This window comes from Notamacropus eugenii, chromosome 5 (assembly GCF_028372415.1).
Source record: "Notamacropus eugenii isolate mMacEug1 chromosome 5, mMacEug1.pri_v2, whole genome shotgun sequence".
Taxonomy (NCBI): domain Eukaryota; kingdom Metazoa; phylum Chordata; class Mammalia; order Diprotodontia; family Macropodidae; genus Notamacropus; species Notamacropus eugenii.
This window is the reverse complement of record NC_092876.1, coordinates 281,268,566-281,283,627: the sequence shown is the minus strand read 5'-3', so window position 1 is coordinate 281,283,627 and position 15,062 is coordinate 281,268,566. Positions and strand designations below refer to the sequence as shown.

The window sequence follows — 15,062 nt, the reverse complement described above, 5'->3', positions numbered from 1 at the left end:
CAATTCTGTATAGATTCTACATATACTTTTCTATTGAGTATATTTTCACTATAGTCATGCTATGTAGTCAGACTAAGATAAATGAAAGAAATCGTATAACAAATCAGAACATGATACACAAACACATACACATACACAAACATGATCTGCTACAATATGTGAGTGACTTCCATATTTCTCTCTCTGAGTGTGGCAGACATTTTGCCTTGAGATCCTCCATTGGGATTTTTTTTTTTTTTTTGGTAAGAAGTTCTTGTGTTATTACACAAATCTAAGTGTACCAGAAAAAACTCTCACAAACTGTGGTTGTTGCTGTGCATAAAGTTCTCCTGGTTCTGCTCCTTTCACTCAGCATCAGGTCATATAAGTCCTTCCAGGCCTCTCTGAAGTCTTCTTGTTCATCATTTCTTATGGCACAATAGTACTCCATTACATTCATATACCATAATTTATTCAGCCATTCCCCAATTGATGGACATCCCCTTGACTTCCAGTTTTTGGCAACTACATAGAGTGCTGCTATAAATATTTTTGTACATGTGGGACCCTTTCCCATTTTTATGATCTCTTGGGGATATAGTCCTAGTAGCGATGATTTTTGTTCATTTAAACTAAACTAAACAACAACAATGAAAATGACAAAACTAAAAATGACTGTCTCAAAACTCTGCAGTACAACAGTAGTTAGTGGTTGAGTTATAGGAAGTAGGGATGTGCCTTGTGATGTGGCTTACTGTGGGCTTGGGAAATGCAGGATGTAAGTATTAGGGAGATCCAAGTAGAAAGTTATGAGGCAGTTGGGGCACAGATGAATAGAGATTCAAAGTGAAGATGCTCTTGCTTATAGAGATCTGGAGAAAATGAGGCCAGAAACATAGTGGTGCCTGGAAGATGACAGATAACATGGTGACCATCCAGACAAGCTGCACCGAGAGCCTCTGGCTAGGTAGAATGCTCTGTTTGTTGACTCATGAAAATGCAAGTGACTCCAAAAGTCATTCTCAAAAGTAAGTTTCTGTTTCATCAGGATTTAGGTTATCGAACAGGAGAAGGAGAGCTACTCCTAGACCTTTGACCAGAGTGGTAGTGTTCTGTTGGGAAAGGTTGCTTCATTGATTGAGTTTCAAGCTTAAGGAAGGGTGCATATAGATCAGGGAGAGAGGACTGGATTCAGCTCAATAAGGCTGAATCAGCTTTTGAGATCATGCTTGCATATGTTTGACTGATGCAAAAAGATCCAAAAAGATGAAAAATTAACAAAATTCCTTTGTCCTCATGAACCATCCCTGATATCATCAACTCACTCTTGGGAAGACAGATCATAGAATCAGAAAGCTGATATTTTTATTCTGTTGAATAAGCAGCATAAGAAATGCTTATCCCAAGGTTGAAACTAAAAAGAAAAAAAAAAAGATAATTTGCATTCTACCCCAGATAACCCAGGGAGAATTTTTCCCTTTGAAGAGTCAGACTTCTTTAGCCCTCTTCTCTTTCTCAGTGGATTGTGCTCCTCACTCCTCCTTCTAGGTAAGCTGATTGTTCTGGGTATCCACCCCAGAGATGTGTTCAGGAACAGTTTGGGATGGGGGTTGGAGGAGGGTCTAGAATCAATAGTGAAGGCAACTTGGTGGCTGGTAATAAGGTATACTGGCTGATCCTTTTCCCCCATGCCCTACCCCAGGAAAATCAGCCCTAGCCTTTCCTTAATAACTGTATTACTCTGCTTTTTCTTTGCATTCTACCCTCTAAGAAATTTCCTCTGTTGTAGAGAGAAAATATCAAAAAATATCAATCAAAAAATAAAAAATCAATAAATTATTTTTGATCAATGAATAGGATCTATCTTTGAATCCTTGCTTTGCTGCTTGTTACCTGTGTGACCTTTGGCAAGTTACTTCAACTATTCTAGGCCTCAGTTTCCTACTCTGTAAAAGGAGGGCATTCATTTCTAAAGAAAATTTGAGTTCCCCTCCAGCTCTAAATCAATGGTCCCATGATTCTAGATCTTTTCCTTTCATATTCTTTCCCTCTTGTGGTATTTATTGAACACCAGAATTTCTTCCTGAAGATAACTTATCTCTTGGTATTCTTATAAGGCTAGTTACTCCTTTTCTTTCAATTCCTGAGACATAGGAAGAGAAATAGGCATACTCCTTGCAACTTTTTAAAAGAATATTTTTAGTTTCAAATTCTCTCCTTCCTGCAATCCTTTCTCCTACCCATTAAGAAGGCAAGAAATATGATACCCACTATATATATAATGCCATGTAAAAAATATTTCTGCATTAGTCATGTTCCTAGGGAAAAAAAAAAGAAAAAGAAATGGAGATAAATGCTTCAATTTGTATTCTGAGTCCATCAGTTTTCTATCTGGTGGTGGGCAACATTTTTTTCATCATGAATCTTTTGGAACTGTAGTGAATCATTGTATTCATTAGAGTTACTAAGTCACTATTGATTACAATATGGCTCTTACTGTGTAAATTGTTCTTCTGGTTCTACTCCCTTCACTTTTCATCAGTTCATGTCTTCCCAGATTTTTATGAAACCATGCCCTTCACAACTTCTATCTGCATAATAGTATTCCATATACCTAACTTGTTCAACCATTTCATTAAGATTATCAGTTTTATTGATATATAATTGGGGAAATTAGCTCCTAATGATGGCTTTAATTTCATCTTCATTGGTTATTCATTCACCCTTTTTATTTTTGATACTGGTAATTTGGTTTTCTTCTTTCTTACAAATATCCCCTAAATCAAATTAGCCATTGTTAATCTATTTTGTTGTTGTTGTTTTTTCCATAAGACCAGTTTCTAGTTTTATTTATTGGTTTAATTTTTTTTATTTTCAATTTTGATTTTATTTTTAGGATTTCTAATTTGGTGTTTAATTGGAAAGTTTTAATTTGTTGTTTTTCTAGGGTTTTATTGTTGTTGTTGTTGTTGTTGCATGACCAATTCATTGATCCACTTTTTTATTGGTGTAAGCATTAGAGATATAAATTTTCCCCTAAGTACTTCTTTTGCTGCATCCTACAAATTTTGGTATGTTGTCTCATTGTTATCCTTATATTTAATGAAATTATTATTATTATGATTTGTTCTTTAATCTGTTGATTCTTTAGGATTAGGTTACATAGTTCTTAAGATACTTTTAATCTATACTTAAAAAGCCCTATATTGAATGTAATATTTATTGCATTGCGGTAAAAAAAGACATTTGCTACATTTACTATTTTTACTTTTCTGCATTTCTTTGTGATATTTCTGGGCCCTAATACATAGTTAACTTTTGTGAAGGTGTTATGCACAGCTAAGAAACAGGTATACTTCCTTCTATTCTCATTTGATATTCTCCAGAGATTTATAATATCTAAGTTTTCTAAAATTCTGTTCGGCTCCTTAACTTCCTTCTTTTTTTATGGTTAGATTTATCTAAGTCTGAGGAGTTAGAGGTTCCCCCACTATTATAGTTTTATTGTCTATTTCCTTCTGTAATTCATTTAACTTTTCCTTCAAGAATTCATATGCTGTGCCTTACAGATTTTGAACCCTTTCTCATCTACCATCTTATTTCTATTAAAATTTATCCCAGTTTGCTCATTTCTTTTTTGTTACCATCTATGAACTTCCAGGTAACCTTCCTATTTCTCTATAGGAAATACCTGGCTTATAGTCTTCTCCATCTAAACCGTGCATTTCTGACTATTCTGACTTTGCATGAATTCTATTTCCAATGAACCATACACAAGATTTATCATACCTTTGTTCTCACATAACCCCCAATGTATGTTCCTACCCCAAAATGATTTTGCTACATTTCTTAGAATTTCTAGTGTAGATTTAGTCTATACTATATTTAAAAAAAAAAAAAACAACTCATCCTCTGGATCCTTTAGCATTCAGATCTCCCTCTCTTGACAATGGTAGTTGGTTATACATACAGTAGAATCATTTCACATAGACATTTAACTTATTTAAAATCAAATATAACCTGAGGTGGTACAATGGATAGAGCACCAGGCTTGGAGTCAGAAAGGTGAGTTAAAATTCAAACTCAGATACTTACTAGCTATGTGACCCTGGGCAAGTCATTTAAGTCCCCTCTACCTCAGTTCCTCATCTTTAAAAGAGAGACACACTGGAGAAGGAAATGGCAAAGCACTTCAGTATCTTTGCCAAGAAAACCCCATGGACAATGTCCCATAGAGTCAGACATGACTGCATGACTGAACAATAACAACATAATCATGAGAGTGAAGTGTGTGTGTGTGTGTGTGTGTGTGTGTGTGAGAGAGAGAGAGAGAGAGAGAGAGACAGACAGAGACAGAGAAACAGAGAGAGACAGAGAGAGACAGAGATGGAGAGACAGAGACAGAGAGACAGAGATAGAGAGAGATAGAGACAGAGCAAGAGAGAGAGGGAGACAGAGAGAGAGAGACAGAGAGAGAGAGAGAGAGAGAGATATTTAAACAGTAGTTCAGATGATTCTGCCCACAATTCCACTAAAAATTTTTGAGAAACAAGAATTTGCCCTACAGGCTAGGACATGAGTGGGTTAAGGTAGTGTTTGAGTGAGTAGGACCATGTGAGAAATATATCAGTGGGGTACTATTGTCGTCTAAGAATGATGTTAAAGCCTACTTTACCCCAGCCCAAAAAACTCAGTCATTAGGGTCAATGCTTATTCTAAAGTCAGAAATCTTTGTCCTGAATTCCCTTACCTGCATGACCTGCTGTGGAGAGATAGTCATTTTGATTACTGTGCTGTACTGATTGCTATTTTCACCTTATAGACTGACTTTAAAACCTAACACCAGTAAGATGTAACTCTACTTAGGTTGCATTTATTCAGCTCCCCTTCTAGAATAATGGCTTTAGAGCTGGAAGAGACTTTGGAGGTCTTCTAATCTAACTTTTTCATTTGACAGAGGAGACCCAATGAGGAGCAGCACCTTGCACAGGGTCACCCAGTAATTTAAGTAGCAAAACAAGAATTCAAACTCAAGTTCTGTGGTTCCAAATAGAGCCTTAGAATTCTTTTCACTATTTCACTCTGCCATCCAAATAATTTTGCTGTTTTTGCTGACTTATAAATGCATGCAGTACATACAATATATTGCTAGTTATATTTTTCACAAGGAAATATCTTCTTCCCCCTCCCCCACCTCTCTTCCTATTGAACTAACATGTAGACTCCTTGATGGAAAAGAACATGCTTCACATATGTGTGTGTGTGTGTGTGTGTGTGTGTGTGTATATATATATGTAATATACACAGAGCGTACAATATGTTAATATATATAATTCAAAGCAAAACATTCTCCCATATTTAACTTCATAGGATTTCAGATTTTCCCATCTCCATATTAGTCTGGGTTCAAATCAATGTAGTTATATGACATTGAAAGGTTATTTGAAGTAATAGAGCCAGGAAAATCAGGGTTCAAGTTCCATCTACAACTTGTTACTGATTATGTGATCTTAGCTGAGTCATTTAACCTCTCATTGTTCTAGGCAACTATCTCAAGACATATAAATTGCAAAAAAATGCAGACTTGCATTCATAAAAGGCGTTTCTTATGCCAGTGAGGCAGCTAGGCAGCTCAGTGGATAGAGAGATGGGCCTAGAGTCAGGAAAACCAGTGGTCAAATTGGGCTTGGACATTTACCAGCTATATGACCTTGAGTAAGTCACTTAACCTTTATCTCAGTTTCTCAATTATGAAATTGGGGTAAAATGAGAAAATATTTTTAAATCACTTAAGCACAGTGCCTTCCCTCTCTCCCCTTGCAGTGAAGTCACAGGTCCTCTCCCTGTCTCTACATGAAAGACATTTTATGTTACCATGGTAACAGCATGAAAGAAGATTTGTCTTTCCCAGTAAAAAGACCTGGGTTTCAAGTCCCAGCTCATCCAGTGTATGATCTTGGGCAAGGTAGTTCTATAACTTTCCTGAGCACCCATTTCCCCATCATTAAATGGGAATACTAAAAATTGTCCTAGTTACTTCATAGGGCTGTTGTGAGGATCGAATAAGATATAGAAAGTGTCTATCTGTGTTTGTCCTTCATTTTCTAAGAAGACCATGACATCAGAGAAATGATGACATGCCTTGCACTTGACTCTGATTTGAGTGAGGGAGGGCTGTGCCTCATCAGCCTCACTTCTCCCCCAAAGCCATCTATCTGAATCCAGTGACCAGATATTCATCAAGATGACTGGAGAAGACCCAGGATGCAATGGGTTTAATGAGCAAAAGAAAAAAATACGTAAATCAAGCTGGGAGGGAAAGAGCAACAGTTACTATTGATAAGTGTACTGCAGTCCCAAAGTACTTTATGAATATGAGTGAATATTATTAATTTAAATTTTTCTCATCCCCTTTCTTCCTACTCTCTCTTCTCTCCCCAGCCCATAGGAACACCTTGGATTATAATCTCTTTGAGTTTGGGAACCAAATCTCTAATTTCCTCTATAATCCTCTGCATACAATGAATGATGAAAACCTGCTGATGACTAATGTGAGAGATGATTTATGACAGCCCACTCCCCATTTGGCAGGAAGAAATGCGGGGCTCTGTGACTCACAGACCCAACTGGCAGAAAGGTGTAGCTTAGAACATACATCACATACCAATCTTGTGTAACTAGTTTGCTTAAGGCTTTTAAAGAATCTATAAACCCAACTAATTACTTTCAAAGAAACAATGCCTCAGTATAGCTCACTATTTAAATGCGTATCTTAAAAGGTTTAGCCACATCCATTTTCACTTTTTTTTGTTTGCTTGCTGTACCCTCTATGAATCATGTACATTCTCTCCTCCTATCCCTGCCCCCACCCTTTTATGGGCTTTTCACAAGCACATGTGTTTCCATTTAGAATTTTTAAAAATAATCCAGGCTTCTCTGGCAGCAGGAAAACACTGCATCGGCAGATAAGAGCAACCACTGCAGACGCTGCCTTTGACATCCTGATGACCCCTGGCACTGAAAGTGAACAGTAATAGGAATAAGTAATAATAATACAAATTCCCAGTAGCTCCTGCTTGTTTTTTAGAATAGGACCAGATCCAAGAGATTTGGAACTGTGAACAGTTTCTTTTGGTTGATTTTCGCAAACAGAGAAATGAATGCAAATGGTTGGATGGTTAGGAAAGGCATGGAGAAGGTGGAGTGTCGAAAGGAGTGCATTACAGATGGTTAAGTTACCTTAAGGAAATCGCCACTTATTTCCATAGGTTGGCCTTTTCTGCACTTTGGTGCTACATAAAGCAGAGTTTTTGAAAGTATTGTTATGCTAATTAGTCACCTTATTGAAATTTTTCAAGATTTTAATTCACTTATCAGAAATCTTGAAGTTCTTGTTTATGAATGTCAAAATGAATCAAGAAAGCTAATTTGCACTGAGAAAATGTGATAGGATTTAAAAGTTGTATAAAGCAGTAAAGTCTCCAGTGGGATTGTGTCAATCGGGGTTATTTTTGTTCTCCTCTTCCAATCATTTCACTCTCTATTTCCTAGTTAATACAATGTATTATGGGATTTCTCACCAGTATCACTCTTTATGGAAAGTTTGCTTCTTCACAATTCTGAATAGGTTCGTTTTTAGCATCATCAGATTTTCAAAGGAAAAAGGGAGGCATATATCACCATTCCAACAAAACTTCAGGATTTCAGTTTTCTTTTGCACTTTTCTAATGTGCTTAGCATGACTTATTTTGTATTTTAGTCGAATATTTATCATTTGTCCCTATTAGATTGTGTTTCATGAGGGCAAGGACGGTGTTTTTTTGTGAAATGTATCTGGATCTCAGGAACACATTTGTCAAGTTCATGATCTCCTTGAGATCAAGAAATATGCATTGGATGATAACATAGTTAAAAGGATTCAGAAAAAAAGTTTAATAACCAGACCCCAAAAGCATTGAATGATGAACAGATTTCAACATGGTAGAGGGGGTATCTGGTGGCAAGTACGTGGTTCTGTCCTCCCACATTTTTTTAAAAACACTAATGTTTTAGATAAAGGTATAGTTGGTATGCTTATCAGACTTGCAGAAGACACAAATCCAGAGTGATAGTTAATATGCTGGATGACAGAATTATAATTCAGAAAGGTCTCAATAGGATGGAACTAATCTAACAAAGTAGAATATAATCTGTATAAGACTAAAGTCATTTAGCTAACAGGGAAAAGGACCCATGCATACAAAGAATATTTATAGCAGCTCTTTTTGTGGTGGCAAAGAATTGGAAATTGAGGGGATGTCCATCAACTGGGGAATGACTGAACAAGTTGTGGTATATGAGCGTAATGGAATACTATTGTCCTAGAAGAAGTAATGAAAAGGCAGGTTTCAGAAAAATCTGGAAAGACTTAAATGAACTGATGCTGAGTGAAGTGAACAGAACCAGGAGAACATTGTTCACAGTAACAGCCACATTGTATGATGACTAACTTTGACAGACTTAGTTCTCCCCAGCAATTCAAGGATTTAAGAAACTCCAAAAGACTCATGATGGAAAATGCTATCAAAATTCAGATTAAAAAATTGATGAAGCCTGAATGCAGATCGAAGCATATTTTAACTTTTTTTCTTTCTCGTGGTTTTTTCCCCTTTTGTTCTGATTTTTCTTTAATGACATGACAAATGTGGAAATATGTTTAATACGATTGTACATGGATAGCCTATATACATATCATCTTGGGGAGGGGAGAGAGAAGGAAGGGAGAAAAAAAATTGGACCTCAAAATCTTATAAAAGTGAATGTTCAAAACTATCTTTACATGGAATTGAAAAAAAATACATTAAGTGGGGGAAAAAATAAAATCCTTTACCTAGTCTAAAAAACTCAACTAACTGTGATAACATAGGATTGGGGAAATATAGCTTAATAGTTGTTCACATGGAAAAGGTTAAAAGATTTTAATTAACTTAACCTCCATTCAGGTCTTACTCTGATGCCTCATTCTGATATGCAGTTGACCTTGAATTGTTGAAGGCTATGCTGGCAGAGTACAAGCTGTGGCAGGTCGTACCAGCTGGGAAAGGTTTCAGGTATGAGCCTGGTGAGTGACCATATGTCTCATCCTAGGGTCAGTCTACAGAAACTCCTGATCATGACTGATTGCAGAATGATGATGTGTTTTTTTAATTTAAATTTTATTATGATATTTTGAACCATAGCAACTCTCAGACACTCACAGAGAACATTCAGTTGGTGACTGCAACACCAATATCAATGAAATTAATGATGCTAAAAGCACTGCAGTGATTGACTAAAATGTCAGTACGAGTCAATAGTGGTATGTGGCAGGCAAAAAATAGCTAATATATAGGCTGTATGAATAGTAGCATAATATCTAATATAAAAGAGGACCCCTCTGTGCTAACTTGTCCTACCACATCATCCTTCTTTCTCAGCCCTATATTTCATAAGGTATCTTGCCTATTGAAACACTTCCAGAAGATACTGAGAGTGGTGGTAGTACATCTATAACTTCTATATGTCCCAACTAAAATCCTACTTTCTACAATAATCCTTCCCCAACTCCTCTTAATTCTAGTGCCTTCTCTCTGGTCATTTCTTCCTATTTTTCCTGTATATAGAACACTTTGTATGTATTTGTTTTCATGTTGTCACCCCTATTTGATTGTAAGTTCTTTGAGGGTGGGGACTTAGATCCTTATCCCAATGCCTGACACAGAGTAGATGCTTAATAAGTGTTTACTGATTGATTCAAGAAAGGATTAAAAGAACTGAGAATGTTTGGTCTGGAAGCACAAAGACTACTCAAACTGAAGCTTAAATACTTTGACCACATATTGAGAAGATGGAACTCATTGGAAAAGACTGTGATTTTTGGAAAGATTAAAGACGAAAGGAAGAGGGGATGGCAGAGCATGAGGTGAATCGACAGTATCATGGAAACAAAGACTTTTAAAGATAGTGCAGGGTAGAAGGGCCTGGAATTCTATGGTCGTGAGGATTTGGACACCACTGAACAATGACAAAAGAAAACGGCTGAAGACAATATAACTATCTTTAGATAGTGAAGGGACTAGCATGAGAAGGTTAACTTTTTCTTTGTGGCTCAAGAGCAATATTAGTGTTAGTGGATGGAAGTTATGGGAAGAAAGATTTCTAGTTGCCAAAAATAAGAAATCAAAGGCTGTTCCAAATAAATTGAGCTGTCTTGTAGGTTGGTAAGGTCTACAAACTGAAGGCATTCAAGCAGAGAATAAATGATCAGTTGTCAGGAGCTGTTGTAATAGGGGTGCTTAATTTGAGGTTCATGAACTTGATTTAAACTTTTTCCACAATTTTATTTGAATATCATTGGTTCCCTTTGCATCTTTATGCATTTTGCTTTGCATATTTAAAAACATTATTCTAAGAAGGGATTTAAAGGCTTCACTAGATTGACCAAGTGGTCCATGACACAAAATCAGTTAAGAAGGCCTGTTTTGGGGCACTCATGCTTCTGATATGGGGATTGACTGGGATTGTCTCTAAGATTCTATGGTTCAGTCTCCTCTAGTGATTGACTTCTTTAAGTATAGATACCTTGTTTTTTCCATATTTCAAAACTATTTCACAGAATCACATAATACTGGAGTTGGAAGGGACCTCAGTTTAGTTCGGCCTATGTCCAGATAGAAATCTCTTAAAATCCTTTATAAGTGGTCTTCCAGTCTGCACTTGGAGACATCTTGTAAGACAAAACCTACTACCTTCCTAGGTAACCTGCTCTACTTTGGGAAGTTTAATTTTAAAAGTTCTTCCAGAAGATGGCGAAGTAGAAAGACGCACATACACATAGCTCCGAACCCACAAACCACAGAACGGCTAGAGGGGACCAAGCCAGGGCGAATTCTGCACCCAGAGACCATGGAATATTGGAGCGAGGGAGATTTCTGCTCCGGAGAGACCTGCAAACCTCTCGCGGGGGGGGGGGGGGGGGGGGGGGTGTCCTGCGCTGTGCACTGGGCGCCGGGACGGGGAGCAGAGTGCAGCCCTGCCGCGGCCACGACACCGTGAGGAAAAGATCCGAGAGGGCTACGGGGACGGGATCTCCAGCGGCCACTCGGGTCCCCCCACCCACAGAGGGACCTGCAAACCTCTCGCAAAAGGTCCGTCGCGCTGCAGACACGGAGCCCAGCCCGGACCTGCGGCGGCGGCGGCCACGGCTCTGAGAGGTACAGATCCGAGAAGGCTCCAGAGATGGGATCTCCAGCGGCGGCACAAGCCCCCCCACCAACAGGTGACTGACGGGGGTAGGTGAGAGAGTCTCTTTGGCGGGTTGAGAGGGGAGTGGGGTGCCCCCATGGCTCGGGCCCCCCCAGGAGATAGAAGCTGAGAGGCGGCTACAGACAGGGGCTCCCCAAACGGGCGGGAGCCTGGATCCATTGCGGAAGGTCTGTGCATAAACCCCCTGAGGGAACTGAGCCAGAGAGGCGGCTCTGCCCCTGACCTCAGCACCTGAACTTAATTTAACACTGAATAGCAGCCCTGCCCCCGCCAAAAACCCTAAGGCGGGAAGCAGCATTTGAATCTCAGTCCCCAAACTCTGGCTGGGAGGACCAGGTGGTGAGGTGGGTGTGAGGAGAACATTCAGAGGTCAGGCCACTGGTTGGAGAGAATGCCAAGAAAAGGGAAAAGAAATAAAACTATTGAAGGGTACTTTACCGGAGAAAAAACACTTCCTCCCTTCCTTTCTGATGGGGAGGAACAAGGCTTGCCATCAGGCAAAGACACAGAAATCGAGGATTCTGTGTCCCAGCCCACCCAATGGGCTCGGGCCATGGAAGAGCTCAAGAGGAATTTTGAAAATCAAGTTAGAGAGGTGGAGGAAAGACTGGGAAGGGAAATGAGAGGGATGAGAGAGAAGCATGAAAAGCAGATCAGCTCCCTGCTAAAGGAGAACCAAAAAAATCTTGAAGAAATTGGCACCTTGAGAACTAGCCTAACTCAGCTGGCAAGGGAGGTGCAAGGGACCAATGAGGAGAAGAATGCTTTCAAAAGCAGAATTAACCAAATGGAAAAGGAGATTCAAAAGCTCACTGAAGAAAATAGATCTTTCAAAACTGGAATGGTACGGATGGACGCTAAGGACTTTTCGAGAAAGACAGATATCTCAGAACATACCGCGCAGATTCGAAAAATGGAAGATAATGTGAAATATCTTATTGGAAAAACAACTGACCTGGAAAATAGAATCAGGAGAGACAATGTAAAAATTCTGGGACTACCTGAAAACCATGATCAAAAGAAGAGCCTAGACATCATCTTCCATGAAATTATCAAGGAAAACTGCCCTGAGATTCTAGAACCAGAAGGCAAAATAAATATTCAAGGAATCCGCAGAACACCGCATGAAAGAGATCCAAAAAGAGAAACTCCTAGGAGCATTGTGGCCAAATTCCAGAATTCCCAGGTGAAAGAGAAAATATTGCAAGCAGCTAGAAAGAAACAATTCAAGTATTGTGGAAATACAATCAGGATAGCACAAGATCTGGCACCCTCTACATTGAGGGATAGAAGGGAATGGAATAGGATATTCCAGAAGTCAAAGGAACTAGGACTGAAGCCAAGAATCACCTACCCAGCAAAACTGAGTATAATACTTCAGGAGAAAAAATGGTCTTTCAATGAAATAGAGGACTTTCAAATTTTCCTGATGAAAAGACCAGAGCTGGAAAGAAAATTTGACTTTCTAACACAAGAACGAAGAGAACCATGAAAAGGTGAACAGCAAAGAGAAGTCATAAGGGACTTACTAAACTTGAACTGTTTACATTCCTACATGGAAAGACAATATTTGTAACTCTTGAAACATTTCAGTATCTGGGTACTGGGTGGGAGTACACACACATGCACACACACACACACATTCATAGAGACAGAGTGCACAGAGTGAATTGAAGAGGATGGGATCATATCTTAAAAAAAAAAATGAAATCAAGCAGTGAGAGAGAAATATTGGGAGGAGAAAGGGAGAAGTTATATGGGGCAAATTATCTCTCATAAAAGAGGCAAGCAAAAGACTTATTAGTGGTGGGATAAAGAGGGGAGGCAAGAGAAAAACATGAGGTCTACTCTCATCACATTCCACTAAAGGAAAGAATATAATGCACACTCATTCTGATAGGAAAACCTATCTCATAATACAGGAGAGTGGGGGACAGGGGCACAAGCAGGGTGGGGGAGAGGATGGAGGGGAGGGCATGGGGAGGAGAATGCAATACGAGGTCGACACTCATGGGGAGGGAAAGGACCATAAGAAAATAGAAGTAAAGGGGTACAGGATAGGATGGAGGGAAATATAGTTAGTCCTATACAACACAACTAGTATGGAAATCATTTGCAAAACTAAACAGATATGGCCTATATTGAATTGCCTGTCTTCCAAGGGGAAGGGGTGGAGAGGGAGGGAGCTAAAGAAGTTGGAACTCAAAGTGTTAGGACCAAATGTAATGTTCTTACCACTGGGTAACAAGATATACAGGTTAAGGGGTCAAGAATGCTATCTGGCCCTACAGGACAAAAGAGAAGACGGAGACAAGGGCAGGGAGGGAGAATAGAGGAGAGAGCAGATAGGTCACAGGGGCAATTAGAAAGCTCGGGTTTGGGGGGGAGGGGATAAAAGGGGAGAAAATTTGTAACCCAAAATTGTGTGAAAATAAATGTTAAAAGTTAAATTAAAAAAAAAAAGTTCTTCCACATACCAAGTCCAAATCTACCTCTTTACAATGTCTAACTATTGCTACTACTTCTGTCCTTTGTATCCAATCAGAATAAATCTAATCCCTCTTAGATATAACAACCTTTCAAATATTTGTTCTCCCTAAATTTTCTCTTCTCCAGGCTAAATACCCCTAATTCCTTCAGTCCATCTGAATGTTTTTCTATCCCCGTAAATATTCAGTGCAATGGATGTCATGAACATTAGTAAATAAATTCAGATGTAAAACAATCATGTCCTGATGACTCAAGCAAAGAAAGCATTTAGAAAAGGTGAAAGAGTTGAATTAACACTGGTGATGGAGAGTTTGCCCATCCTTCTCCCTAATTCAATTAGGAAAACATGCTGATTCAATTTCAACAACAAGCACAGAGTACTCAAAAATAAATTAAAAACAAATCTGGTGGTCCTGTACTTAACAGACATCAATAAACACTTCTGCATAAAAAGAATAGAAAAAGGGGGATTGTGTAGGAGGACGCTACCGATTTCTATTCTTGTACAGTTTGTCTCTCATTTTTAAAGCATTTAACAAACTAAGTATGCTTGATTATTTGTGTCCTAATTCAGAACAATCCTCTCTTGTGTGGGTTTAAAATTCTTCATTTTCATGTATAGCCTCCACCCCACCCCCAAACTATCCTTGCTTGAATTAAAAAAAAACAATCTCCATCCCTGGGGCTGATTCTCTCTCTCTCTCTCTCTCTCTCTCTCTCTCTCTCTCTCTCTCTCTCTCTCTGTCTCTCTCTCTGTCTCTCTCTCTCTCTTTCTTTCTTTCTCTTTCTATTTGCTCTCTCCTCTCCCCTTTCTCTCTCTACTTTCCTCTTTCTGTACGTATTTACGTGTGGGTATGTATATACATATATATATATATATAATATTCCAAAATGATACATATTAAGTGAATGAGAGAGGTGTAAACCCAATACTGCGTAAGTATGGGGAGAGCAATAATGACAATTAGAGGGTGAATCAGGAAAGAAGTAGCCTTTGACCTGGTTGTTAAAGGATATTTTGGATTTTGACAGAGAGAATGAGGGAGCAGGTCTTCCAGGGATTGGGACAGATTGAGCAAAGCCAAGGAAGCATGACAGCATTGTATAGAAAGAGATCAGTATGACTGGAGCAAAGAGTAGGGGGAGGGTAGTAGCATGACATGAGACTGGAGAGATAAAGTTCTCTCAAATTGTGGAGAGCCTTGAGTGCCATGCTAAAATATTATGTTTCTAGAAGGTAATAGGGAGCCACTGAAGGGTTTCTGCAGAGAAGTGATGTGATCACATTTTTGCCTAAGAAAAGCTATACT

At 38.8% G+C, this 15,062-nt stretch overlaps 1 protein-coding gene across 10 annotated transcripts in view; it reads left to right on the top strand.

Annotated features, from left to right (window-relative positions):
• The window catches only part of LYPD6 (LY6/PLAUR domain containing 6), a 156,207-nt gene that overhangs the window by 42,037 nt on the left and 99,108 nt on the right, over window positions 1-15,062 (top strand). For 7 of the 10 annotated variants that reach the window (XM_072613115.1, XM_072613114.1, XM_072613117.1 and 4 more), the window contains one exon: window positions 8,961-9,079. The exons of 1 other annotated variant lie outside the window; for it this stretch is intronic. The gene's annotated coding sequence lies outside the window, so the exon portion shown is untranslated. The remainder of the gene's footprint in view (window positions 1-8,960; window positions 9,080-15,062) is intronic. 2 more of the 10 variants (XM_072613116.1, XM_072613122.1) reach the window with 1 other exon arrangement.